The sequence below is a fragment of the Anomalospiza imberbis genome, chromosome 5 (assembly GCF_031753505.1).
Source record: "Anomalospiza imberbis isolate Cuckoo-Finch-1a 21T00152 chromosome 5, ASM3175350v1, whole genome shotgun sequence".
Classification (NCBI taxonomy): domain Eukaryota; kingdom Metazoa; phylum Chordata; class Aves; order Passeriformes; family Viduidae; genus Anomalospiza; species Anomalospiza imberbis.
The window spans coordinates 44,139,712-44,167,614 of NC_089685.1; the positions used below are offsets into that span (position 1 = coordinate 44,139,712).

The 27,903-nt window shown below is 38.3% G+C and overlaps 1 long non-coding RNA gene across 2 annotated transcripts; it reads right to left on the reverse strand.

Moving 5' to 3' along the window:
* Positions 1–1,696: 1,696 nt before the first annotated feature.
* Positions 1,697–26,439, reverse strand: LOC137474113 (uncharacterized). 2 transcript variants are annotated; one of them, XR_010999157.1, is made up of 5 exons: positions 24,775–26,439; positions 19,021–19,131; positions 13,291–13,446; positions 12,073–12,326; positions 1,697–3,740 (listed from the first exon to the last, which is right to left on the reverse strand). It is a non-coding gene; the product is annotated as an uncharacterized lncRNA (long non-coding RNA). The 2 variants fall into 2 exon arrangements; XR_010999156.1 differs by having other exon boundaries at positions 1,697–3,735; positions 12,070–12,326.
* Positions 26,440–27,903: the final 1,464 nt, after the last annotated feature.

Here is a 27,903-nt window from a genome sequence, read left to right on the forward strand (position 1 = left end):
GGAAGGTGAGAGCAATAGCCGTTTCTTGGTCAGTGACATAGTTGGGCCAGATTCATGCTGACATGAAGGCCCATGTCATTGTTCTAGCAGTGTAAAGGAGCCTTTGTTTCAGAGAAAATTGGCTTAACTGAATTTGAAATTGTAAGGATCATTTAAGCTGTTGTGTTATCCAAAGCTGCTTGTGTTGTGGGATGTTCCCAGTGTTAAACTATTGGAAACCTCTGGCTTACTTCAGGGAAGCTCTCAGCTTGCATGAATACTTCAGGGTAATACATATTCAAGCAACAACGGATGTATTGTTCACTAGAAGGAAATCCAGAGGACCACTAAATTGCCTTCATCTTACACTCATACTAGTATGTGTTAATCTGTAATATAACAGTAATGAATGTAACACAGAACACTGCTTTTACTGCTTTTACTTATAGGTAATTGAGAGGGGGAAAAAAGAATTTTTCGGTTTTATAGGCAAAAATTATTATAGCAATGTTTTACTCAACTCTGAAACATTTTTCTTTCAGCTGAGTACCATTAGTCTCATTACTATGAAGAGCTTTATTTACCTGTGTGAGAGGAGCACTCAGAACAGCAAAGATTTGGAAGTGATGAACAACATAATACATGTCACATTATAGCAAAGGTCCTTGTTTCTCTGTCCTCTTGTTTAAATTCACTGCTGGGAACTGTGTCAGCATCTTAACGAAGGGAATCCTATAAGCTGTCCTTGGGGTACAGTTTTGAGTGTACGTCAGCAAGTGGAAATGACACTAGCACTTAGCTTCAGCTACTGATTCTCTGGCTACATGGTCCCTTTTATGTCTGTGTTCTTTCCCTTAAGGCAAATTCTTATTTATTTTAACTGTCCTGACTCTTTCTTGATTTTCCTATTCTTATTTCATTCTCTTCCTCATATCTTATACTATGTTTCTCTCCCTGCTTTTTTTCCTTTTTGATAATGCCTCATGCTACTTCCCCTAACTTCCCCTTCCCTCCCCTTCCCTATCATGTTTTTCATTACACAGATCATCCAGTCTCTTGGTTCTCTATCTCTCTTATCATTCTCCTTCAGTTCTGCATGTGCTTTCCTTGCCTATGGTGGCAGCACAAGAGAACATGAGAATAAACCCCCAGCCCAGCTTACTGCCTCTGCTCCATACAGCAGGAATTTGCACTTTGGCTCGGTCCTCACATGTAGTGTTGTCCAGCTGAGCCTTTCACTGCCACATGGATGAGGAAGCCCCAACACCGCTCCCATGTTGGCTTTGTGTAACCATGGGCATTATCCTACTGCCAAAACATGGTGGAGTGCACAATGGTTGTGTTGTTGCATTCGGAGCTCTGACAGCATTTCAGTGTGGCTAACAATAGAAATGATAACAAGCAGGTAAGGAAGCAACCTTCTGCCACTGTGGGATTGCCTACAGAGTGCTTCACAAACAACACTGCTGTTCTCTGATACATGTGGTCCCTAAATGTACAAAATGAAGAGGCTGATAGAAGGGGTACGTACCTCTGTTCCAAAAATGATCTGATGCATGAATGCACACTGCACTGAAACTTTTCTAAGTGAATATAACTAATAAGGCTGCCCCTGGCAATCATCATTGCTGTCAGAGGAATGTAACCCTTTCCATTACAATTCACCTGGTTGATTCTGTGATGTTATGACATTGAGGAATTTCATTATTCTTTCCACCACAAGCAATCAGTTTGTGCCTTCAAGCATAAAATTCAAGTATGCTTGAAGCTTTGCTTTGCTCACATGGTACGTAAATGTTACCAGTCAAAGTTTTCCAGTGTTTTTCAAGTTCCTGTCACCCTTATTACAGCCTTCTATAACACATGACTATCACAGGTGGGCATAAGTAAAAATTTTACCTTGTGCAAGACACCTTTCTGGCTTCCTTCACCTCTAAAACACCAGGAACTTATAAAATAAGAAGATTCATTAGCAAGCAGCTCTCAAGGTCAACTCTTCTCCCTAAGTATAAACTGGCATAGCAAAGCTTTTACTCCTACTGGGATAAATTTAATCCAGAGTGTTTTAAACCCCAGGTCTTTAGTAAAAGCTGAGAGATAAATTTTGATCCTGGCATTTGGTGGGGGGCGGGGGGAGATTTTTTTCTCCTCTCAGAGCTAAACATAGTTCTGGCAAATAGCCCCAGACTGAAATTCTTGAGAGAGTCATAATAAGCAAGCCAGGGCAAAGAGGAATGTTTTTTTTCTCCCTGACTAATTCTTCCACATAAAAAGGTGAAAGGTCAAAGATGAACTTTAATACTAATGAAATTCTGAACTTCTATGTAGTAATATGTCAGAACACAAAAAAAAAAAAGTGTTTTATTGTTGGCAAAAGTAGGTTGGTTTTATAAGCATATATATCTCCATCCTGATTTCTTTTAACCTTTGGGAGAATGGGAACTTTGAGATATTAAATGCAGACATTAAGCAATGCACTGTAGGGGTTTTGTGAGTTCAGCCCAGCCCAGCCCAGCCTATACTTTTCCTCTTATGTGCCCTTCTGCATCATTCCAGCTGTCAAAAAGAGTCAATTAGGGCTGTCTTCAAGTTATCACAAGTTCTCTTTCCCTAGCGTTTTTTGACCGAGATGGTCATTCTTGAGGTTAATTTCCTTCTTCCTTCTGTTGAGGAATATTTCATGTGGATTACCAAACTTCACGTGCTCTTAATCATAAAAACAATTCTGTTGATTCAAACTGCCCCTTAGAGAGGCAGCTGGACAAATACGTATGTAGATGTGCATGCACATTCAGATGTTCAATTAAAAAATATTTGCTCATGCTGAAGTTTATTTAAATTTAATCACTATAGCTGAAATACATTTAATGAAAGCTTTGTTATCTCTCTGGGTTTTGTAGTACCACCTTTCTTGGGCTGGTAATGTACAAACAAGATGGTTGAGCTGTCCTTTTCACATTATAGATTATCTGTGCTGGTGATGATGACATACAACTTTTAATCATCATGGGGTGTGCAAATAGCAATCTAACCTAAGAAATACAAAGTACAACTTGTAAGTTCAGCAATGCTGGAGTGGCCAAATGCATATCAACCAGCATGAATCTGTAGGAAAGCAAGGGGAATGGCTAGAGCTCCAGAAAATATGACCAATAAAGAAGGGTTGCATAACCTGGGCCTGTTTTGCATACAGACATGAAGACTGAGTGCAGGAGTACAGTTATGGGAGACATAAAAGGACATAAAAATATTACCTTCTACAAAAAGAGAGAGAGCAGTCTGTTCTCCATGTCTGTGTAAACAGAGCAAGAAAGAACAGGTTTTAACTATAGGAACTAAAACTAGATAGGAAAAAAACTGCCAAGCAATGAGAAAATAAAGCACTCAGATGTATTTTTGTAAAGATATTGTGGCTTCTCTATCACTGAGTCTTTACAAACAGCTTAACCAGCAAGAGTGGATTTCAACTCACCTGAGGCTAAATCCCTCAGGAGAGAAACGGGCATTTCCAACATGTGATTCATTTGACCCACTCTCACTGCACATTGGAAGGAGATAAATTCCACAATGAAAGTGCCTGTTTTCCTTCAGGGGCTGTGAAAGACTCTAGAAAGTCAATTCAAGTCTAAAGGTCTGTTTTGTAGATGTCTACAGCTCTGTCAGGACTGTACCATCTCTTGTCTCTGTAACACCACTGACATAGTTGATTTTGTACTGGTAAAAACAGCAAGGCTTGATGACCTCATCAGATTATTTCTAGACTATGGAGAAAGTCAAGAACTGTCATTACACATGTTGCCTAAACTAAAGGCCTAACTGAAAGCAAAATTGCCTGCTCAGTAGGATGACAGTAACAAAAATTAGTTATTGATTAATGGCCACTTGGCTGAATAACTGGAATGAGATAGTGAATAATGTAATGGTTCATAAGCAAACAAGTACACTATAACCACAAAAGAAACAAAATGCCATTCTTAATCAAAGAAACCAAGAGTAGAAGTAGCATAGACTTCCCTCTAAGTTCCTGACTGGCCTTTTCAAGATATCTTTTGTGAACCATAAAACTCTACAAAGAGTTGATGTGTGTGTTGGTAGGTTCTCTGTATAAATAGAGGATTCTACATCCTGGGCTTATTTCTTAAGCATTACTTTTGTTGGAGGAAAATTACTAAAAACACTGTCACCTTGATTATCTGCAGCAAAAAATAACAGAAACTATTTTGAATTATATTCTCAGAAGACTTCCATTCAACCCTTCAATCCAGAAAAATCCAAATTCACTGGCACAAATTCCTTCCATGCTATTGATAAGATGCTGAATCAGCTCAAAGTATTCAGCCTGTCTCACAATGAGTGCACTTAAGAAGCTGGCAAGACTGGAAGGCAAATGCAATTACGGAACCCAGCCTTCCTTTTTAGAGTTTTGGATCCTGAGACTCAGCTGAAATGAAATGAATTGGTGTAATTTTCCCTCACCTTTTTCAAGGCAGTACTCTATTTTTCAAGGGAAAAGTGTCATGAAAACCTCACCTATAAAGTTCCTCATGCTGATAAAGTAGCTTGGCTGGTGCAACCAGTTATAAATGTGTACTGTGCCTTATCACTATGCTGTCTCCGTATTTTCAACCTAGACTCATGTAGGAACAGCAATGAAAAGTTACCAGTGGACTTAATGAAATCTTTGTTATGTTTCCGATCTCAAAACCTGCATGCTAGGACACTGGCTGAGGATGGGGAAGTTTGGGATTGGTTAAAGTCCGACTGGTTTCACGTGACCTTTTATGGGTGTCTGGTATGTATTCATATCTTGGGGGAGAAAACCCATGGATTCCCCTACTCTTCATCCCAGGCTTTGCATCTATGCTTGGATGGCTGATTTCCCCACAGATGTCTGTTTACAGGTGTGTAGGGATTTCACTACTAATGGAAAATGCAGCAGGTGTTACTAAGGGCAAGCTTTCTCCTCTTTCTGCTTTGTTTCCTTTTCATTTTTCCTCTTCCGGCTTCCTCACACATTTGGTGAGCTTGTAGTTGGTTTTCACACTTAGCAGGTTGCCAGTGGCACAAACCAGGCACTCTGCTGCTTGCTGGAGAGGCCTCTGTCATTGTCTGAGATAAATGGAGAATCTGGCCTGATGGACCAAATCCATCTGTGGTTACACTAAGTAAACACTAAGTGTCAGTAACTTTCACAGCCCTTGTTGCATTCTTCAAGCATGGGAACACATTTCCAGACCCATGGATATGGGTTAGATTTCAGGTTGCTTTCCCCTCTCTATCACATCATGGTGTCAATTTGACATGATCCAGAAACTGGAAAATGCAGTTGTTGAGAATTGTACTGCTAGAGGTGAGTCAGTCATATCCAGAAGTGATTATACATCTAGAAATGTAATCTTTTCATGCCAGTGCCCGTCAGCCAGCGCTCATGATATTTAACCATTGTTCCATGCAGTATGGCACCGATGGGGCAAAGAGGTACCTTGGCTTAAGTTCATTTTTAAACTGGAACAGCACTTGTGTATGCATGTGTGTAAGCACACCATGTTTTATTATTGTGGGGTTCATATGTTATCCTTGTCTTTTCTTCACAAATAGCAAATGATTATTGAATTGTAAACTACATAGAAGAGGCATCTACTTTGGGAAAAAAGAGGAATGAAAATCCTATGGGAAAGAAAAGTGAAGGAATGTTTGGTGGTTATTTTAACTCAGCACAAACAATGCTTTTGAAAAGGCACTTCTTGCAAATAAAATGTTGGTTCCCTTCTGCCTCCTACCCCTCAAACACAGCTCTCTAACATTTTGAAAGCACGGGAATTAAGTCCTGGCTGAAAATCTTTAGATGGGGGCAGGGGGAGAGAGTGGGATTGTCCATATGGCAGGAAGTACATGCCACAATCAGGAGAAACAACTGCCCCTGGGAGCAACTACGTTATTGTGATGCTTCTGTAAAACCATTTCCTTGAGGCATCTAAGAGACTATATAGAAAGCTGTCTAAAGGCAAATGTTTAATATCATTCAGGTTTCCTTCTTGCTTAACATGTTCATTAAAACTTGAACCTAATTTTTTTTTGAGGCCATGAATGCCTTCTCTCAAACTAATTTTTATTTATTTAGCTGAATAATAATTTTAGTAGGAAATTAAGGATGGACTATGTCCTAAGTGTACTAAGGGTAGCCTTTTAAATTATTAGACACAGAGTCAATTGTGTTTCATTTTAAGGGTTTTTTTTCCTGATCATCTGAGGAAATTCCAAGGACCAGAGGAAATTAGTTATCTGCCTCCAGAAGAAAGTATGTAAAATTAAGTAGGTTTTTAATCTTTTACACGGTTTGAGGGAAACCTTCCCCTCCTGGGAACATTAATTTTGCTTCATCAAGGCTTTAAAAATTAAAATATATACAAAATTGTTTGATATATGTTGCCAATGATGACTTCAGAGGTAAAGAACCTTCTTTTCATGAATTCTGTGCATTTTCCTCCCTAATCCTAAAATTTTACTCCAATTAAAACAATAACCTTGCACATACTGGTATAAAAACAGATGTGCAGGATTATACCAAAGGCTCATTTAACTTGTTCACCATCCTGTCCCTGTGAGTGCCTGGTAACTAAGGGAGGAATGGAACAACATTTAAAAGAAGATCCTTCTTTTTGTGATCCATATCAGCCATAAGCAGTTAACAATTCAGTGGACTTCAATTACCAGGGGATTAACAATTAAGGGATTTCCTCAACCAAAAATTGTGTCTGGACCATGACTTCTCACAGTTGCCAACAGAGCCAGCCTTCAGGAATGTATCTAATTCCATTCTGAAGACACTTACACTCTTGGCCTCTGCAACATCCTGTGGCAAAGAGTTCCACAATTTAATAACGTGCTGTAAGAAAAAGAACATCCTTTTGTTTGAAATCTGCTGTTTATCTCTTCCTTGGTGCATCTGATCAGTCTGTGTGTTCAGAAACAATCAATAATTATTTCTTATTCCTTTGCCACAACACTTTTGCTTTATAAAGCTCTCTCTTATCTCAGCCTCTTTTGTAAGCTACCTTATTTAGTCCTTCATTATATGAACAGCCATTCTGTATTTATATCCCTTATTGAGATGTGATGAAGACAGTCACGTGCTGTGTACCATAATTTCAAGAATGTTTTATTTACCCTTTGACTAACATTGTGCTTGCATTACAAAGAATGATCAAAAGTTTTCAGGGATTTGTCAATGAATGAGTCTTGGATCTCTTACTTCAGTGTTAAAAGCTATTGTATCCATTGCATCTTTATGAATAATTCTGAATCCTTTTTCCCACGTAAATTACTCTGCACTTAGTGATTAGCAGACTACTGATTTCATACACCAACTGGTTATCAATTAGTGAGTATTGCACAATGCTTCTGGAGCTGTCTGTAACAAGCTTCGAACATTCCAGACAATCAAACATGACTAACTGATCAATCAGTTTTGTCATCTCTGGCACATGACAAATTTTTCAGAAATACAGAAAAGAGGAATTGTAGTCTACCCTAAATGTAATGACTTCATTCTTTATTACTATTATTTTTAAACTGCAATTGGGCCAGTCTCAGATCTTCAGCAGATGCTGTGCTGTTGTCCAACAGAAAAGTACCATGGCCTATTTTAGAATCCAGAACTTCTGAATATTATTTATTAATTTGCTTTTGAGCTGCTCTGGAGATTACTGTGATTCTTTCCAACTTGTGACTTCTGGCAGAGTTGCATTTGAAGATTCTTATATTTCTTCTGATATTTGCACGTCACTACTGTATGCAATAACACAAGGAGAGCTGGAGCTGCTACTTCAGGCAGGTTTCCTGAGTGTCCCCCTATCCTCAGAGAATGTTGGTATCCTGCACTACGGCTTTGGTCAAGTATAACAACAAGCCAGTCCTGGGAAACTGCTCTGAACTTCTACCACTCTTGGTAGGTTAAAACTGTTCCAGCTGAGCACAGGAACAGCTGGGTAAGTCTGTCTGGGAATTGCTTGAAGGTGGGTTGAATAGCACCCTGGAAACAGCAAAGAGAGCTCCCTTTGTATGGGATGTTCACCATCAGCTGAAAGGCCATAGGAGGGCTAACCAGGTGAAATAGGCTCATGGGCTGATTATTTACCATATGAGAGACATTAAGAGTGTTGATATGAAGGACTATTAACACATTCCTTCTAAAAACAAACTACATTCTTCCTTAAACAACAGTTAGTTTCTTGTTGAAGCAAAAGAACCAGCCACCTTGCTTTTACCATTCAGCTTCTAAAACAATTAAGACCACAATGACAGTCTAATTAGGTTTTACTCCTCATGTATCTTTTGTTTATAGCTGTATCAGAGGAGGACTAAAATCGAGCATGTACTGGTGGCTAATCTTTGTAGCAGTGAATTACAGGTAAAGGAAAAGCGACCAAATCAACAGCAAAACAGAACTAAAATATTGCCCATATATGAGAAAGTCTTTAAATTATTTTAAAAAGAAGTTTGTAAGCTGTTGTAAGTATTAAGCAGTTTATCAGCAAGAAAAAAATGCATCTTATCATGATCTTCCTTTCAAAATTGATAAATTATTCCCATATGGGAATGCAAAAAAGGTAACATGGGACAGAATCAAACTGCATCTCAGTAATTTGTTACCTGAGACTCAGAGCTGTTCATAATCATTTTCATCAGCTGTGGATCATTCATATTAAAGCATGTCCTCTTAATGAGTTTGTACAACAGGCCCTCAGTTCATTGCGTATTTTATGGAGTATTTTCTCACTTTGTCTCCTTCAACCTTGTAAACTACATGTAATAGGTTTGGAAGATGTTTCAGTTTTTTTCCTGCATTTTGGTTTTCCTATTAATTTATCTCACTTTTCCACCAGAGAGGAAAGACAATGTTCCTAGTGTTACCAGGAAAATAAGCAGCTCTGTGGTTAAATCTTCTCCAGATATGTGTTCTGTGGCACTATGCACAGCTAACAGATGTCAGATAGGCTGCTGGTGTCACCCAGTGGCAGAGAGGTTGATCACAGATAGTGTCATGTAGAGAAATTTTTCTTTCTGCAGGAATAGCTGGTTCCTAAGTGATAAAAACAGCCTTAACTCTGCCATAGCGAAGATGACAGGATGTTTAAAAGTACCTCTGTTCTACTGCCATGGCCGGTACTAAAATGTACAGAGCAAAAACAGGAAGCACTGCACGTTCCATTAGTAAGAATCAAGCAAAGAATAGCCAAACAACAATTAGTGGGAGCTTTCTCCTACTGGGAGAAAGTAATTAAAATAACCAAGCAAAACAGTGTTTGTGCTGGTGTTTAGAGAAAGGTTTGGGGATTATCAAAACCCAATTTAGTGTAGTTCTGTGCAATGCAAAACATGACTGCATTTTTGTAGCCTAATGACAGCTTGCAACAGAGGTAAACAGCTTGTCAACAGAGGTGAACAAGATCTGGAGAATCCTCTCCTCACAGTGTTACAACAGTAATGTATTTCCAAACATGCAATGTATGCCTTGCATGCAAAACTACAATGGAATAAATCACCTATAAATTAATCTCTTATAAAAATTTCTAGTGTTTCCAGATCACATATGAAAACTAAATACGTACTTACAACTAATATCAGTGCAGGTTCCGTCTTACACTTTTTCCTGATTTGCGAAGAGTACTTCTCAATATTGGAAAATGGAAGGTTTCTTAATTTTTAAAGACTAAAACATGCTGTTGAGTGCTGTATATCAAGACTTTTTGCCAGAGATGAAGCAGAAATGGGGTTAAGTGCATAGAGATGGCTAGATCATTAAATCATATTCCTTTTCTAATACTGTGGCAACTGGCATGTGCTTCTTGCCCCTTGCAGGTGAAATGAGAATGACCTGATGCATTGAAATTCCTGAACTGCTCATAGGTAAAGAAGAGTCGAGGCTGCTGGGACAAAGTCAGTACTCCTGAAGAGGAAAGATGAGCATTCTGCTCTCCTGATGGCTCAAATGCTCTTAAAACGCAGTCACTCGTTTGAAACCAGATCACAGAAGTGGCATTGAAAGTTAAATAATGACTGTAATTGTTTTAACATCCCAAAAACCTGCAAGGAGCTATGTTAGGTCTCCTTTCTAATAAGGAACCCTTACAATCTATAAATGCATCTGCAGAATTGATATCGTTTCTGAGAGGGCGCAGGGAATCCAGACAACCCAGAAGCAATAAGGGAAGTACAATTATATCATTAAGTAGGTGGTAAATTTTGCTTGACCAATTAAGCTAGTAACATTCCTTCTAAATAAGCCCTTATGAACTCATATTTCTTTTCCAGATCAGATAGCAATGGTTATTTACACTGTAAGTTTGATGACAGGGGCTTCTAAATGTCTCCATTTCTCTTTGCAAATCTATTTAACTCTTCTTAGAATTAACAGCTCCTCTGATTTATAAAGCTGGACTTCATAGTTGCGAGCACAGGGGAGGTAGCTAGCCCCTGTGCAACTTTCTTATGTATTTGTCCTAACCCGCTAGAACCCAGGCTTTCAAAATCTTATGCTCCTACCGTTAGTGGACAGGGGCCAACTGCACCAACAGGACCAGCAGTGGGAGTTGAGGAGGAAATACACAAGCCTTTTTTTTTCCCACTTATTTCCCAAATAGGTTTTTGGGTCAGGCTTCCAGGAGAAAGGAAAAATATGAAAATTTAGGTCTGAAAACATCCTTACTTTCTTCCTCTTAAAGGTAGATATTTAATTCAGATTTATCCCTTGATTCTTGGGCTAAAAATCCTGTTAGTGCTGAAATGTATGGGAATTCCCTCAATGATTTCATGAAGGCCAAAAGGTCACTTCTTCTATGCTAACTTTTAAAATGCAAATCAGAAATTATAGTTGCTGTGTGACAGATTTCTCAAGAACTAGAAAAATAAGACACAGTGAAAGAAGTAACCTGAACGCCTTAATTGGTACTGAAGCTACATGTATGCAGGCTCAAATCCTCTCAACATTTAAATTTCAGCGCAGCTTCACTCATATCTAGTGACAGGTGGAATATTTTGAATACAGAAGTCAGAAGTCACTGATGTTTACTGTTGTGCCCTCTGTGCCAAGATGATAAAAATGCCTGTTCTGTCTCTACTACCACTTCTACTGTTAACTCTATTGAGAAATTTTCACATAACAGACAACATTTAGAAAACACTGATAGAAAAAAAAAAATTCCTTGTTTTAAAGTGTTCATCATATGACTTATCTTTTGCTTTTCTGCCTTTCCAAACTTTAACTTACTCATATTTCCAGTCCTTCTACATCAGACTTATACAAATATACTTTGTGCTGTGTATTTCCTTAGTACTCGGCCGTGTGACGGGATGACAGTGTCTTCTATCAAATCACTGCTCACTAAATTTATACTGTAAGGAAAATTATCTGGTTTGAAATTTTCTAACAGCATGCTTCTGTGTCTAATGTTTTTCACTCATTATTATTAGAAAGTGCTGATTCCTGGAAACCAAAATGCTTCAATAGCAACTAAAAGATAGTTTTTCACACTGCTACCAAATGACATATTTCTGCTCAAGTGAAGCAAAAGCTCCTTGTGGTTACTAATCTTTGGGTCCCACAATGCCACAGAAGTCACACACATACCACAGAGTTTCCTGGTACTCTGCCACAGAGTTCTCAAGTTTTAGGGCCCTGCTTTACATTAAGCAATTTTTCAGGGTTACTCCCTCAGTTGTTTCAGAAAAAAGAATTATGTGAGGAATTCATCTAAGCTAGGAACGGCAATTTACTCCATCTTCAAAGATATGGATTCAAGTAATATTTAGTTTTCAGAAACAGGAATTTTTTTGATAAGAAATTCTAGTATTTCTAAACTTTTGTTCTCCTCTGGAAATACTTATTTAAAATATGAACTTCGTAATTTCCTGTAGAACACATATTTGGAATTGGTGCCAGTTAGACATTTCTGGTGAGACAACTTTATAGACAGTTTAGCAACCAGATAAACATAGATTTAAAAAAAAAAAAAAAACCTCTTTAAAGTTTTTAAACATGTGTTGGAAAACTATCTACCATCTAGTAAAACCCACCTGAGCACAAGGCACAACTCTGTTTCTGCTCTTCCTGCATTCAGCTGCTTTGTTTTGTCTTCACAAGTGTCCTTGTTTGTTTTTGAAGATGAGACAGATTGTTTTGATCTGCTCCTTAGTGGACATTTGATTGTCAGTGAGGTGATCATACTCTGGGTGTGGCAGATAGGGAATCTGATGATTACTTCAGCTGCACATCTTTTTTTTCCTTTCCCATAATTCTGCAAATCACAGTAGGTTAAGCAGCCTGGGATGTCACCCACAGCTTGTCCCTGCATTGAGAAAGATAAAGCATCAGGGAGAGTGTTACCAAGTTAGATTAACAAATAAATCAAGTACAGATTGAAGAGTAGCAAAAAATTGTCTCTATAAATGAGAGGTTTAGGCCCAGTCATCCCTTATTATCTAAGGCATGCAGTCATCTCAGCATTTCAGGTGTTTCTTAAGGCCTGATGCAACAAGGAGTGCTGCAGATCTCCTGGCTTCTGCCAAAACAGCCTCTGAAATCCAGCCAACAGGAGAAAGAAGGATGTGCTTTAACTAGATGAGCTAACCAGGCGGGCTTCGGTAGCAGCCAAGAGCAGATTTCAAAGATTACTCCCTAATTATTTAAAGGTCTCATAGGCACCTCTTATCTCAAGCAGTTGGTTGTGGTATACTCCTTTTATATTCACGTGAATGCGCTACGTGTGTTGGCATTATTTGTCTTTTACAAGTGTGGTGAAGACTACTTTGTTTAAGAAGTCCTTTGTAAATTGGGGGGATTCTGTAGGTTGTTTGGGCCTGTAAAGCAGGCAGGAGGAATGCCAAGATCCAGAGCCTTATCTTTATATACCTCTAATGAAGACATCATGTTGTCAATAAACACCTGCCACTCTGCTCTTGTTCACTCCTCTCTTGTTCCTTTAATTTTGCTCATTTTTAGACATTGTGGAGTTTGTGAAAAAAAAACACTGTTGCTATTCATCCATAGGATAGGTAGCAATAAAAGCACACTTACTTCAAAGACACAAGGGAACCTTGAGCCACCAAAGATGCAGTGAGAAATCATGTCACCTTGTCCTGTTAAAAGAAACTGCAGACACAACACAAAGGACAGTTGAGGATTGTTTAAGTTTGAAAAGCTACTACTGTTCTTACCCACACACAATTCATCCCATGCAATGGTGTAATAGCTTAGAGGAACAGGTGAACTACTTAACTACATGCAGAAATGAACTGCTAGTAAACTCTTACCAGCAGTGTTTGCATTGGAGCCATCATTGTCCAGCCTTAGTTTAGATTCCTCACTGTGAATTAATGGCATACAGTACATTCCTTCTTTTATTTACACAGAGCCCAGACATGGGCAGCTTCTCTGATTTGATGTTACTATTCAGTAAAACAAAAGCCCTGCATGAGAAAATAACAGTAAGTAAGGGAAGGTTAAATGGCAAAAAGAAACAGATGAGCAAGTTGCATTAGCAAGATGTTCCATGTCTGGATGAAGTCAGGTTTCAGAGGATTGCCAAGGGTATTGCAAATCTCTTTGCTTTAATGGATTGAATGAAAAGACATTCATCTGAGACTAGTAGATTATTTAAAATCAAATATAGACCACCTTGTACTTGAAAAGGAAACGACTCAGGAAAGATGCTGTAAACAATATTCCCTCTGTTTTTCTGGCTGCCCTTACACATTTTTAAGAAGGCAAACAAAGTAGCATGACTATGACTCTAAACAAACTCTGAGAAAGCATGTCTGATGCTCAGATTTTCTATATATTACACTTGTCAGGTAGTGGCACTTGAAAGGCCAGAGCATCAATCAAACACAAGACACATAGGGCTTGTGTCTTCATAAATGCTGGTTTAGAGAAGCATTGCTCCCAAACAGAGTTTTTTGAAGGCTACTATCACAAGTAGTATGTGATATAATGGCTAATAATTGAAAAAAAAAATCTTATTTGCTAAAATAGTATTTAAAGATCTAATACAGGCATTTTCCCAAATCTTCGTAACTGCAGATTCATTGTTGTTGTTGCTTTTAGAATGCCATATGAAGAACTGATAAAAACACATCAGGAAAAAAGAGTGTAAATTCTTACTGTGTGGCATAAGTAGTCTGTCTATGTGGCATAAGCAGTCTAAAAAGAACCATTTAGCGACCAGCGGGAAAACAGTTATTTTATCTCTTCTCCTTGTTCCCCTCATTCACCTGAAAGGATAAGAATATGGTTCCTGCTACATGCTGTGAGGAGGAGCATCTGATTTATAAGGAGAGGAGTTTCTTACTTGGGAGCTTGGCTGTTCTTTCCTCTTCCCTTGTGATCTCTGCACACCTGAGGTAAATGAGAGAGCATCTGCAGACTGAATTATGCCCTTCCTTAAGGGCTGCAGAGGAAGGTCAGACATTTTCTGAAGGTTTATGCAGCCAATTCCCAAAATACACCCCCACTGCCAAAATCAGTGACAAAGTAGGCCTTGATTTGGGAACTTGGTAGTGTTTTTGTACTTATAAATGTAACTCATCTACTCTGTGATACAAAATGGAGAGCTAATAGTGAAAGTTAATCACACAGTTACAGAATCACAGAAATTATAACTGGGTTTTGCTTCTTTTTAACAAAATCTTGGTTTGCATGCCAACATTCTGTATTTTCTAAAAATGCTAGAGATTCTACCATGTGACAGTGTGACTAGTAATTTAAATCCTGCAAATACTAATCTTTTTCAGATTTGCATCTGTGAATTACATCTTATATAAGTCCTTTCAGAAGAAATTAATACAAAGATTCTGTGGCTAAACATACTTAAAGCTACATAGCCAAGAATCAGAAGAATTTTCTCATAATGAACTCTCATAATAATCTCCTCTAAATTTCAATTTTTTCCAATAGTTTGTCCAAATAATAGCAGTTTTGAAGGAAAGTATTTTCTGCAAATAGAAAATATGGATGCAAAGAACTACTAAATGACAGGTGATGGCAGTATATCTGGTTTTAGTGAGCTCTGATTATGCTATGCTTATTAGGGCAGAGAGAACTGAAAGGATTAGCTGCTATCTAAAGGTGTAGCCCACAGCAGGATATGAATTATGTTGCCTACTGCCCAGCTCCTCATAATCATGACCATGTCTAGTGTGGGAGAGTTCTTGGGGTGCAGAACCCTCATAGACAGATGTGGAAGCAGACACTAACGGGACTCCAAAACCAAAGGTACTAATCTTAGAATCCACCTCTTGAAGAAAGACAATCACCAGCTATGCATAAATTTAAAGAGAGTATTTATCACTCCTGTTACGATTACTCACTGATTTCATTGTAAGGCAATTAAATATTTGCTGGTTTATGAAGACTTGCTGTGTATTATCTTTAACTATTTGGATTGCTGACAACTAAAAAAAAAAAAAAAAAAAACAAAAAAAACCTAGAGCTATTTTATTGCTATAAAAAAGATTATTTGATTTTTGGAAAAGAAGAATATTAATTGAGAGATTCTTTCTGACTATAAGTAAGAACCACTGTTTAAAATTCAGAGGGAAGATCATTAATAAGAAACAAAGGGCAGAGAACAAAGACAAATTCTGATTTATCACAAAGTTTAGACCATGTTTGGTGTTACCAGCTAATCTATCAAGAAATAAGTTACAAGTACTTAAAATGCCACTAACTACAGACAATATTATGATGTAAGCAAATATCACCTTCCATATTCATTTTCAGAAAACTAAAGTTTAGCTTATTGAATATAATTTGAATTTTTGTTTCCAAACAAATAAAAAATAGGTTATATTTTGAATATGTTGATTTATTAGTTTATCTCCCCTCATTTAGATTGTTTCCTTGCCCATGCAAGCAGAAAGCTGTGCAAATGAGAAGTTGAGAGGTTTTTTTTCTAAATATAGTGGTGTTAGTAGTAGTAGCTTCATGGATTCTGTTCTAAGCTACACATTGTGGACATCTTACAAGGTGTCATTTAATAACTGAAAAATTGAATTTCCCAGAAGTTCGGGAGTAAATTAAAATTCCTCTTCAAATCAATAATTTGTATACATGCTTCCTATATGCAATGCATGAATTTACCTTTTCTAGACTAAATGGTTTCATACATAACAAGAAGATGGAAATAAAATCTAAACAAACAGAATTCTATTTTTGTTTTACTTGGTTCATAGATTTCTTCTGCTTTTCCAACTGTTTCATAAATATATTTTTCCTGACTGGCAAATAACTTGAAAAATCTATTTCACCAAAGCACGTTTCAATCTAACTATAAGACAGACTTTGTCATAAAGATGTGGAGTTTTTGCTGGTTAGTTACCCTAAATGGACAGACAGCACACTGCATGAACTTGAAGGCCAGAAAGATATCAATCAGGATTTCTTGGGGTTTCATTCAGTACCCCACCTCCTATATCACAATAAATTATAGCTACCTCTGAATGGGCAGTCAGTATACTTAGCACTTTCTCTGGCAGATCAGAGAATTCTAGATGAACTACAGATAATATTTAACCATCCTTTCAGAGGAAAAAAGAATATTCACCTGTGTTCTTAGCTGCACCTAAATACACTGGATGTAGGTTGGTATAGACTTAATCAAAAATTGTGACTAGAGACTAATCAAATAATTAAGGAAAGTAGACTGAAATAAGGGCAAGAATAGGAACCTAACTACATAGAAATAACTGTCCCTTTGGGCCAGACCTGTAGTAGGTGGAGATTGGTATAAATTCACAGGAGTTTACATTTAATCTCTAGAACCTCTTAACTTCATCAGTCAGTGGCAAGGCAGTTAGCACATTTAAAAGGAAATAAACTTGGGAGATGCATTTATGGGAAAGCTCATCAATTCCAGAGTTTGCAGTGAAAATAATATTTTTAAATGGCCTTCACAAAATGCAGTTACAACATACCAACCCTTCAAAGAGTAGAAGAGCCACACCCTGCAGCGGTGCCAAAGATGAGCACACACCTTCATGTTGCTACTTGAAGAAGCTAAATGCAAAGCACCCTGCAATCCTCACCATGATGAATCCATTAACTTTAAAGGAAAAAAAAAAAAAAGATCTACTAACTCCAACAAGCTTTCATATTTATGTTTGCATGGAAGAAGCAGACTGAAGTCTCAAAGAGTGATCCAGACAGTTGGTCATAGGTGAGGAAATTATCAATTACTCAAGGCTGAAGCCTAGAAACAAGTTTTAGTGCTGTCATTCTCATTTAAATCCTGCAAAGTTAGCTTGTAGCTTAAGAACTGTGGACAGAGACAGCTCCCAGATCTTTGTCTGATGACTTCTGCCTAAAGAAAATGTACTGAAACAGTGCATGTTTTGGAAGGTGGTGCTGCACAGCAGGAAGACCTGACCTCTTCCACCTCTCAAGTCAGGTACACTTCTGAGGCAGAGGCTGTGGAATCAGACATGGACAGCCTTGGGAAGCTCTAGTCCTTACTTTCCCTTTAACTACAGTGGGCAGGATTTGGGTAGTGTTTAGACCCCAGTAAAAAAGCCACATTTTAGTGCATAAAAAGTTCTTTCTTAAAATTGTGGTCACTAAAGCCTTTAGCACTGTCTGTGCATCATGGACCATGAAGAATACCCTGGTGACACCAAGCAGGAGTCTTGGAACTGTTGTTATTTAATCCAAAAGTTAGTTTGCACCAGCCTTTTCCAGCCTCTGACACTCCTACCCATTCAAATATTATGTTCAAAAACTAACAGCTTTACTAGACTCATTAACATTTTCATAAGGCTTCTGAGAATACCAAATTAATTTGATATATTTGTTAAATTCTATGATCTGTAAAATTCTGTAATCTATATTTGATAACACAAACTCTTTCCACAATTATATGCCTTCATTTTTCAGACTTAGCAAGAACCAAACAGTAGATGAAGCATGATATTTTCAAGTATCATTTGATTTGAATATGCCTGCAGATTTTACAGAATAAACAAAAGTCAGTTTACAGAGAAAAAAAAACCAAGTCCAAGTAAGAATATTTGCCTATATGAAACAGTCATGGCAGCTCTTCAGAATTTTATTGCCATTTGCTTGAAGTTACTCCTTTATATCAGCTTCCAGCTTGGTAGTATGAGCCAAGTAAAGAACTGGGTAGAGGTTTGGATACCTGTCATTCTGTCAGGGCCTTATGTAGGCCTTGTATAAACTGCTAGGCATGGTGCCAGTAGCTCTGTAGTGGGTAGCAGGAATTTAAAAAATCACTGATCCAACCCCTGTAAATGATGAGTTTGTTTACAAACTCCATGCCTGAAGGCAGGCTTACTGACTGGGGTCACAAATGTCCTACCTCTGTTTCTGGAATTTTTGCAGCATGTTAGGACCAGCTCTGGTAACTAAAAAGCAGTGAGAGCCTTTTCATGGACTTCAGTGGAAAATGGATAAGGCCTGAAGTAAGGCAAACAACTGCCTGCTGGTGAATGTGCCCAAAAGCGAAATGAGGAATGGTTCATTTTCCTTGTTCATTTTCCCAAGCTCAGAAAAGACATTTACAAGATGCTTTCAGCTGGGAGGATGGACCTCTTTTGAAATCCTGAATTAAAACAGTTCCAGGCAATTTGCTTTTCCTTCTTCTTGCCAAGATGCTACTTGAGTAAAACAGAGGTAAAGATATCCACTCATGTAGGTGCTGTTGGGAGAGATGTTCTTTGTAAAGAACAGGTTGACAAGAGAAGTTGTGGATGTCCTGTTCCTGGAAGTGTCCAAGACTGGGCTGGATGGGGCCCTGAACAACCTGGTCTAGTGAAAGGTGTCCCTGCCCATGGCAGGAGGGTTGGAACTTGATGATTTTTAAGGTTCCTTCTGACCCAAACAATTCTCTGATTCTATGATGTGCTAAAGAAATACAAGCATCATGTTTCCTGCAATTAAGACACCTTAGCGAGAACAGAAGATGTGAAATTGAAAAGAAAAATAATTTTTTAAATTAAGAACATGAAGAAAAGTAAAGCAATAAATATTACATGTGCTATACCTGGCTGGGCGTGCCTGCCATCCCAAGGCCACTTCCATTCTCTGACCATTCATTTATATTAGTCACCAGACCTCCTTCCTGATTATGCATCACTGTTATGCTGTTGGTGTAAATGAGCAGAAATACAAAACCTGTTTTTCCTGGTGTATCTCAGTGAAGCCAATGCAATCCAAGAAGCTCTCTTTGATCTACAAGTCCTTAATAAAGAGCCACTTTGTGTATCTGCTCCTTCATCTGCTTCTTCTCATGGTACAGGCCTGTGAGGCAGGTATCAATTTTTTTCCTTGTGATACAGACTAGAGTTGGGTTAAAGTCTTGGTTTAGTAATTCAAATTAAAAACGAACTGTAGTTAAATGCTGTGATATTAATGCCATTTCCAATTACTAGTAAATTCCTAGGAGTTCTAAAACACTTCAAATCTATTGTAAAATTTAAAAGAAGAAAAAATAAGGTCAAATAGCATGTAGATGTCATGCATAAGCCCTCAGCTGGCCATTTCAGGAACATTTTTATGTCTCTATATTTAATATTTATTAAGAATAACATGGATGCTAACATTATCCAGAAGAAAAATGCTGATGTTCCATTTACAAGGTCTGGTGGGCCTGAATCTTCAGAGGAAATCACCTGTGTGCTTGCTTTCCCACAAGAAGGGATCTGGTTTTACAGCTGCATTTGAAATTGACACAGAGGATATAGAAAATACCAGTGTTCATCCTGCAGTTTAACAAGAGACCCCTTTAGATAGGAGACCCACCCTCAAAATTAAGAAAGCTGTATAGAATGATAAGCATCCAAACAAATCCTTGCAATTGTTTTAACAAGATGGCATAACACAAATCTAGGAGAATGAATGAAACCCAGTGAAAGAAATAGAACCAAGATGAAAATATAAAACCACGAGCAAGATTTTTTAAATGGCTTTTCTTAAAACAGGCATCTACTAAGATCTCAAAAAGACAATTATAGCCTTAATTTCTATCCTTACTAAAAACAGACTAGAAAATGGGGCTGGAAGAGACATACAGTTGCATTTAACTAGAGGAGCCAAACAACTGCAAGTATTTGGTGGTGGTCACCCACAAATATGTCGGTTCCTAGTTGTATGTAAACTTTTTGGGGTTAGGTCAGTAGCCCCACTTTCTCCATTAAGTTATGCCAATTGTTTTTAATATGAAAAATCATAATTATGATTGAAGAATACATAGAACAAATAGCATTGAATCAGCTCTTTTTATGACCTGTATGATGCATTGTGCCTCGCTGCATTGTGAGGCACTACGAAATGGTGAAGGAGACAAAAGTGTGCCTGCAATTTGTTTCAGTGAAATATCCATCTGTAGCTCATGTCATGTATTCCAGGCACCCAGAAGGCTGGCTCCCAATTGCCTGCTGGTCTCCTTTGCATATTTAAATTTTCTAGTAAGCCAAAGTGCATCCTGTCCTTACAACAAATGGGAAGTTCAATTTTCAAAGCGATTTCCATCTAGCATAGCAATTTAGATCACATAGTGCTTTGGGACTGCTTGAAAAAATGGTGGCATTTGACTCCTAGAAGGTACTTGTAGAGGGGACAAGGTCTTTCACCTCCATGATTCTTCTCCATGGTCCTTCACCTCCATTGGACTTGCACACAAGATAGAAGTGATGTTTTTCCTCTTCCCATGTCAATATTCTCCAATGTCAAACTCTCCATGGACTGTTAATCTATTTGAGCAAAATTCTGGCCATCAAAGACTGTGCCCAGTCTTATGTTTGAGTGAAGAAGGTAGATGAAAAACAATCAACCAAAATAAACCCAGCCCATTGTTAGACACCCAACTAAGATACGACTTCAGGCTGCAGAAAAAAGTTAGGTTGCACAACCTATCACCTCTCTCATGTCCATTATTGTTCACATTGTTCATGTCCTTGTAGAGCTTCATGCTCTCTGCACTAATTTGCAGCTTCAAGGAAGTGCTCATAGTGCACCTCCCTGCCTGCTAGGAAGGCAGATGCTGCCATGTTCAAAAGAGGTGCAAGTTCCAGTTATAAGGAGACCTTGATAAGGGCTAAATATGTTGGTATAGAAACACCCCATGGGAGTTTATAGAGCTTTGGCAAACAGCAAGATGCTCAGAGGACAGCTAAAATGAGAGTCAAGGAGTTATTATTCTCTAGTTTTATGGCTTCTGTTACATGCCTCTGCAGAGAACACAGGGCTAACACTCTCTATCAGCTCTGTATCTTGGGTATTGAGTCCAGGTGCATGTGCGTAAGGGAAGCCACTAACCCAGTCATGTCCTTCCTTGAACAAGCAGACTGGGAGGAATGGAAGATGAGCAGAGCCCTCAGTACCAAATCAATCCACTTGACTAAACACAACCTGCCGATCTCCCAATTCCCTCCCCAAGCAGTATCAGCCTTAAGTGGCAGATTTCTGTTTTGTTTCCTTAAGACCTTTCTACGGGAAATTATATGATTTTGCAATCTTTTAAATTGTGTTTCACGTGAGAATCTTGAGGAGCTTTGTAAACTTTGATGGTAAATATTATTCAGTACATTAGTCTCAGATAGAAAGGGATCTAGTAAGATGTCCAAGATCATGTAAGTTGCCTGTGATTAAGCTGGCACCAGAAATGACCACACTGGCCTATACACGCACAAAGCAGAGATCCTTTGACTGTGAGGAGCAGTCAACTTTGAAAGTGTATCTGATTTTTTTACTTCGCCTTCACCATCTTGTATTCCATATACCTGTTGTGCAACTCTTCATTGCTATTGCTTACTTCATCCTTCTGAGAAAGAGCAATAATTTAAATATTTTTAATTTCTTTATCTAACAGCTAAATTTATATCTATTTTAGTACCATGACTGATCTTGAGAAGGAAGCAGAGAGAGTTTGAGGCTGGCTAAACTAACCCAAACCTAGGAGGCATGTATTTAATCCTGCCTTTGGCTAACATCCTTTTCAATCAGACACTCTGTGTGCACTGTTCTACATGTATATATGAGCACATGCCTCCAGTACTTTTATCTGTTAGTTCTGAAGCAGTTATAAAAATGTGCAGGTCATCACAGTAGTATTAGGGGAAAAAAAAAAACACTAAAGGAAAAAATGAGCACAGAAGCTGGTCAATTTTGAGGTAAGCTAATTACTAATTAGGTAAAATGTCAGCTAATAAAAATCAAAGTAATGTTATTTTTTCAAGCCAATCTTTCTTGCTGTTCCAATTTTGCCATAAAATATTGCTCAGTATAAACTTTTTGCTGACCAGGCTAAGCATAAATATTTAAGAACAATAAGGCAACTCTCATGGCACTAACACAGGAATCTGGTGACAGCATCAGTGTATACCACTATCAGAACCAGCATTTTACTTCCAACCTGATGGTCCAACAGGGTCTGCAAATCCTTGCAAACATGCTGAGGTCCTATGAAAGGGAACACTGCTTGTAGGGAGACCTCGTGATCTATTTGTGCCAAAAAAGTTATCTTCAACTAGATGATTAAAGCAGCTGACTGCAGAACTTTGGGGAACATGGTAATATGGAAGACCCCAGAGTAGTTGCACCACAGACACTTTCAGGTATTTTCAGTGTTTGGATGAGTTCTGTGCTCTTCTTATAACAATTGCAGGCCAGGATCCAGAATCCATGAGGGTAAATGACAGATATATTTCAGAGAGTTCTCTAAAACAGGTAATTCGAAGACATGGTATGTCTCATAGGTGGGAAGACAACAGCACTTACTTAAATAATCAGAAAATGTGATGTTTCCTGTGTAAGCCTCAAACAATAAGCTTTTTTGTTGCTCTTCTTTTTCTTAGCTTTGCAAACATATTACATAGCAATTGGAAGGTGACATACAGAGGCCAGCCAAAAAATGCCAACTCCATGTTTTGCTGCTGCATCAATTATTTTGGACTTTGGGCTACTCAGTTCCTCAAGGAGTCAAGCAGTGATAATAACCCATTTCATGAGGAATAACATGCCAGAGTACTATATTATGCAATACATTGTAGCATATACACTTCATACATGGAAAACTGCTTGATTTTATACAGCCACTTACTACTAAACCTATTATTATAATTGAAGATTTTCTACGTAAGATTAAATCAGAATATGCTTATAATTTTGCCAGTGTACAGGAACTGTCAGTTAAATAGCAAGATATAACAGCAGAAATTTAGAAACTGTGCTGCAGATACAAAATTATACAAGCTAACTTTAATGACTTGAAAGTAATTAATACCTACAATTACTTATCAGCAAAGATTTTTTTTCATTTAAACAGAGCCTGCTTTATGAATTTCAATGTTTCTTCCTTGGAGAATTGATCAGGTAGTGTAAATCTTAACTATCCTCATACCTCCTCCATTCCTTTATACTATTTAAGCACTCTAGTTGATAATCAGAGAATGGATGATGTATTTGGAAGCTACCATACATTTTAAACACTTGGCTAGTCCTGTATGGGGATCCTCCAGGCTGTTAAGGCTACATTGTACTATGATAGAAGGCTTAAATAAAAGCAGCATGGAGAAGTCTAAAGCCTGTCCTGTAAGACAACTGTGGCTGCAGCTGCACTATGGCAGGTATATTTTACTTAGTAAATTATTCTGAAACAAGAACTTAGTGGGTAGGAGTTGTAGACACAGAAATCTATGACCTGCTGCTGGTCATTCCCTTTACCAAATCAAGAATATAAGGCTGTGATGACAGACCAAGCAAATGGGAGCTCCCAAGAGACAGGAAAGGGTATGGATAGGTTAGTGGAAGCCGGTTGTCTCAAACCTTTAGGTGTTCCTCTGGGATTAAGAAAACTCCCAACAGCTGCCAGACTATACAGTGCACTTGCAGATGTACTGGCAGAGTGCTGAAAGGAATTGTGCACAATCTTGAGATTGCTGACACAGAAGAGTAAGAGGCTGCCCGTGAGCTAAGGGTGGAATCAATACTCCTGCAAACTTAATAGCTCAAAGACACCAATAGCATGCAACTCTACACCAGAGCATTTCAGAAATTATTTGTTACAGCCAGAAGAAAGTGGATGCCACATTTTTACAAGACAACAGAAGAGATGGTATCATTTTGTTCAGTGCCCATTTATTTGGATATGGAGCTGATCCTCCATGCTAGGATGCTGGATGTCTCTGCAGCACTTTTAACCTTTACCAACCAAGGAATTTCAGTTCTGCAGCCCTAGTGGCACCTGACCAACTTCCTAGCTAGCATTAGGAACAAAATAAACAAATGCCTTTTTTTTTTTTTACATGGCAATATCCTTAAAGAAAGGATCATTGCAGAGTAAGCAGTTCTTCACTTCAGATCATCAAATCTGTCTATGTTTTAGGCAGAACTAAAGTAAGATATAATGCCCTGTGAATAACTTTTCAGTTAGTTCATTAGTTCTCCCATTCAGAGCAAAAGTGGAATTATATCAAACATATGTGATCAGATGGTTTCCAGTAGGAAAAGGCTTAATACAATATCTGAAAGCGGTTAGTCACCCTGTATTCTATTAGCAAGGAGTAGTGGATCTGCAGTGGCTCTGTAGAAAACCTTATTGGCAGATGATCAGAGATAATCAGAGAAAGACTGGATATTTTAAAAAAATATTATATCCAAAAATCAAGGAGAGTTATTGTTTGACAATTTCTCCCTTATGCTAATCCATACTTCAGTTAAATCAGACATTCAGAATTGCTGTTCAGGTATTGCATAGTTCTAACCACCTCTGCTAAGAGCCATATAACTCTTACCTCTTTCTTCACAGATGTTGGTTGAGAGTGAGAAGCTGATTGTGATGGGTGCCTGACTGACATCAATTTGCACAGCAGGACCTAGATAGGAAGAAAACAGATTGCAGTGCTTAGGGTAATATATTAAAGGGTGAGTATGCTTTCAAAAACACAAACCCAAAGGTTTTTTGGAGTTTGGGTTTTTTTTTTTTTTTTTTTTTTTTTGGGTTTTTTTTTTTTAAGAGGAAGACTGCAGTAGCACCTAAAGAGCTAGAATGGGCTTGACACCAACCTGTGGTTCTGCACTGAGGATTACTTACACTTGCTGAATGAAATGCTCTGGATGCAAATATTTTTGCTGGTGCAATATGTTATGACTCTATTACTCACCTTGAAAGAGGAGACTGAAAATGCTTTGATAAATGGTTTGAAACATTGCCCAGTTTCACTGGCTTTGTTCTTCTACGTGTTTGTACCTCTTGCTTCAGCTGCAAAGTTATTTCATCATGTCCTAAAACACTGCTATGCAGAGAACTGCAGTATAACAAGCTATAAAATGGAGCATGTTGGATTAAGCAGGCAGCTGAGAGTGTAGACTCAGCAGAAAGTGCTTTCTACCCTTTGGAGGCCAAACATTACAACACAGCACATTCACACAGCATTTCCTTACCTTTACTTCCAAGACATGTGTTTGGTACTGTCTCAGGTTGTCTTTTTTCTTTTGTAGTGCAGGCCGGTACAGCAAAGCTTTTCTTGCATTGTTCTCTGATGACAGTGATTTCATACGCTGTACATTTGGATTCAGGAGCACTGCTTTCAACCTCCTCTGAGACTTGGATTCACCTGGTTTCCACACTTTTGTACACTAGTGACTTCTGGGGCTAATTATGGTAATCAATCCCCTTGCTGAGCTCTCTCCAGCAACAGGTTAGCATGTTACCAGTCTCATACCCAGCAAGGAGCTGCAATTTCTGTCCAAGTTCCTGCAATATGCTGGCAGCCATAGACTTACTCAATATGTTCAGTGGTGAGCTTTCATCTGCCTGCGGGATCAAAGATGTTGGGCAGATCCTTGGGTTTGAGCCCTTCATAGTGGTTTTACACAGGGATACATCATAAAACTGGATATTTTTCTTTTCTGGTTGTATCACTCTTTAACAAAGCATCTTCGTGCCTTTTGGTATGCTCCTCTATACAGATGACACTCCTGCCTTGAATTGGGCTGAGGAGAAAAAAAAAAGCTGTATTATTCAGTGAGACAAGTATAAGTTAAAAACCCCAGAAAACAGATTGGTTATCTTTGCTGCCACAATCATATGTCAACAGGCTGGCAGTGTGCCCCTACACAGCTGAGACTGAGCCACATTTCCTCCCAAGGAAGACACTCCTATATCAAGCTTAAAAACACCTATGCAGAGCAGCAAGAGGAGATTTAGTGCAGCCAGTGCCAAACCAGGATCCCTGCTGAAGTGCTACACAATGGAATTTAACATGGTTGTTGATTTCCCCTGTCCTATATAAAATCATTTTCTCTTGCCCCAGAGAATGATAATCAAATAAATCCAAAATTTTCCTTTCTTAGATGTCACATGCAAAGAACTTTTTGATGTAATAAAACTTTGAGTGTATAAAAAGTCTTCTCCAGTAGCTACTGATTCTATCTATCCTGTTTTCTGTTGGGTTTTTTTTTTTTTTTTTTCCAGTTTGGAAACTGTGATTTTCCATGGTTTTGAGAGGGTCATATTTATTATAATTAGAGGCCTGCCAATGTTGGAAAATTTCTTAACAATTTTTTTGAGTTTAAAAATCTAAAATACAATGAAAGTTTACCAAGAAAAGCCTTAGTCTTCAAGCCTCTAAACACAAACCAACTTAGCTGTAACCACACGGAGCTGGAACCTTCCAGTTTCAGTGGTAGCTTCTTTCACTCCCTGAATGCACACAAGTAAGCTCATAAGCTGAAACAATCTGGAGCAAATTTCTGAAATTCCAAAGCAAGTTCAGCAAAACAAGGTTTGTCCTTGGAACAAAAATACCAGTTTAAAGCAAATATGATGAGATCTGAACTTAAAACCCAGTTATCCTAGGAAGTCACACCCCAGAGGAATGCTGTGAACACTGGCTCCCAGTACATTAGTCAGCAGACATGAATTTCATTAAATCCATAGAGCTCTGCACCCAGCAATGTGCTATTGTTCAGTCCAAGCCAAAACAGTAGAACAAAGCTATTCTGTGTCACTAACTGTTCAAAGTTTTTAAGTTAAATATATTAAACTCATGAAATGCTGACAGCAGAAATGAACATTATGTATCACAGCTCAAGGAGGTAGGGTTAGATATAGGACACTGTCACCTTCCCACTTCTCTCTCTGCTCACACTGCATGGCAGAGTGCCAGTTCTGGCCCTGTGCTTCCCCCGTCTCTCTTGCTCTGTCCTGGCCACTTCTGCCTTGGGGGTAATTTTTGTGCTTTCCTTGAAAAATAGTTGACAGAAACTTCCTTGCTCCAACACTAATGGTGTCACACCATTACCTAGCAGTAAAGCCATGGGGAAGTTCTACAGTGAAATGCAAGAACAGTTCTGTTTTCTTGCCTTTCTCTTTCATTCTAGTTTTCATCTACAGAAAAATGAATGACTGTTTCCAATTTAAGACTGGAGGAGGTGTGAAGGTGAAATAGAAGACTATCCTGGACATAAAAGAAAATACCTGGTGAAAGAAATATACATGTACTGTCTCCAGCACTGCAGCTGTAAACATTACTTCCATTACTCCCCAGCATGCAGAAAGCGTGGAGCAACCGGGAAGAAAGCTGCTATGTCAGCAGGCTGTTGAAAAGAAATTGTTAATGCTTTTCACGCTAACAGTGAATCTGAGAAATTGCTTTCTGTGTGAGGTCTTGAAAATTTTCTTCAGATAAGAAAAGAACCTTCACTGTGTGAATGGGAATACATTAATACATCAGTGTATTAAATTATATAAAATTGATTACAAATCTCAAGTTCAAAATATAATTTTCTGATAATTTAGGTCCACACCACTCTAAACTAGGGTTTTCAGGAGGTATGACCTACAATTGTTTCTGAGGCTATACAATGTCTCAGTTTGTTATTTGAAAAAGAAGACTGTTTCTATCTGCAGTTAT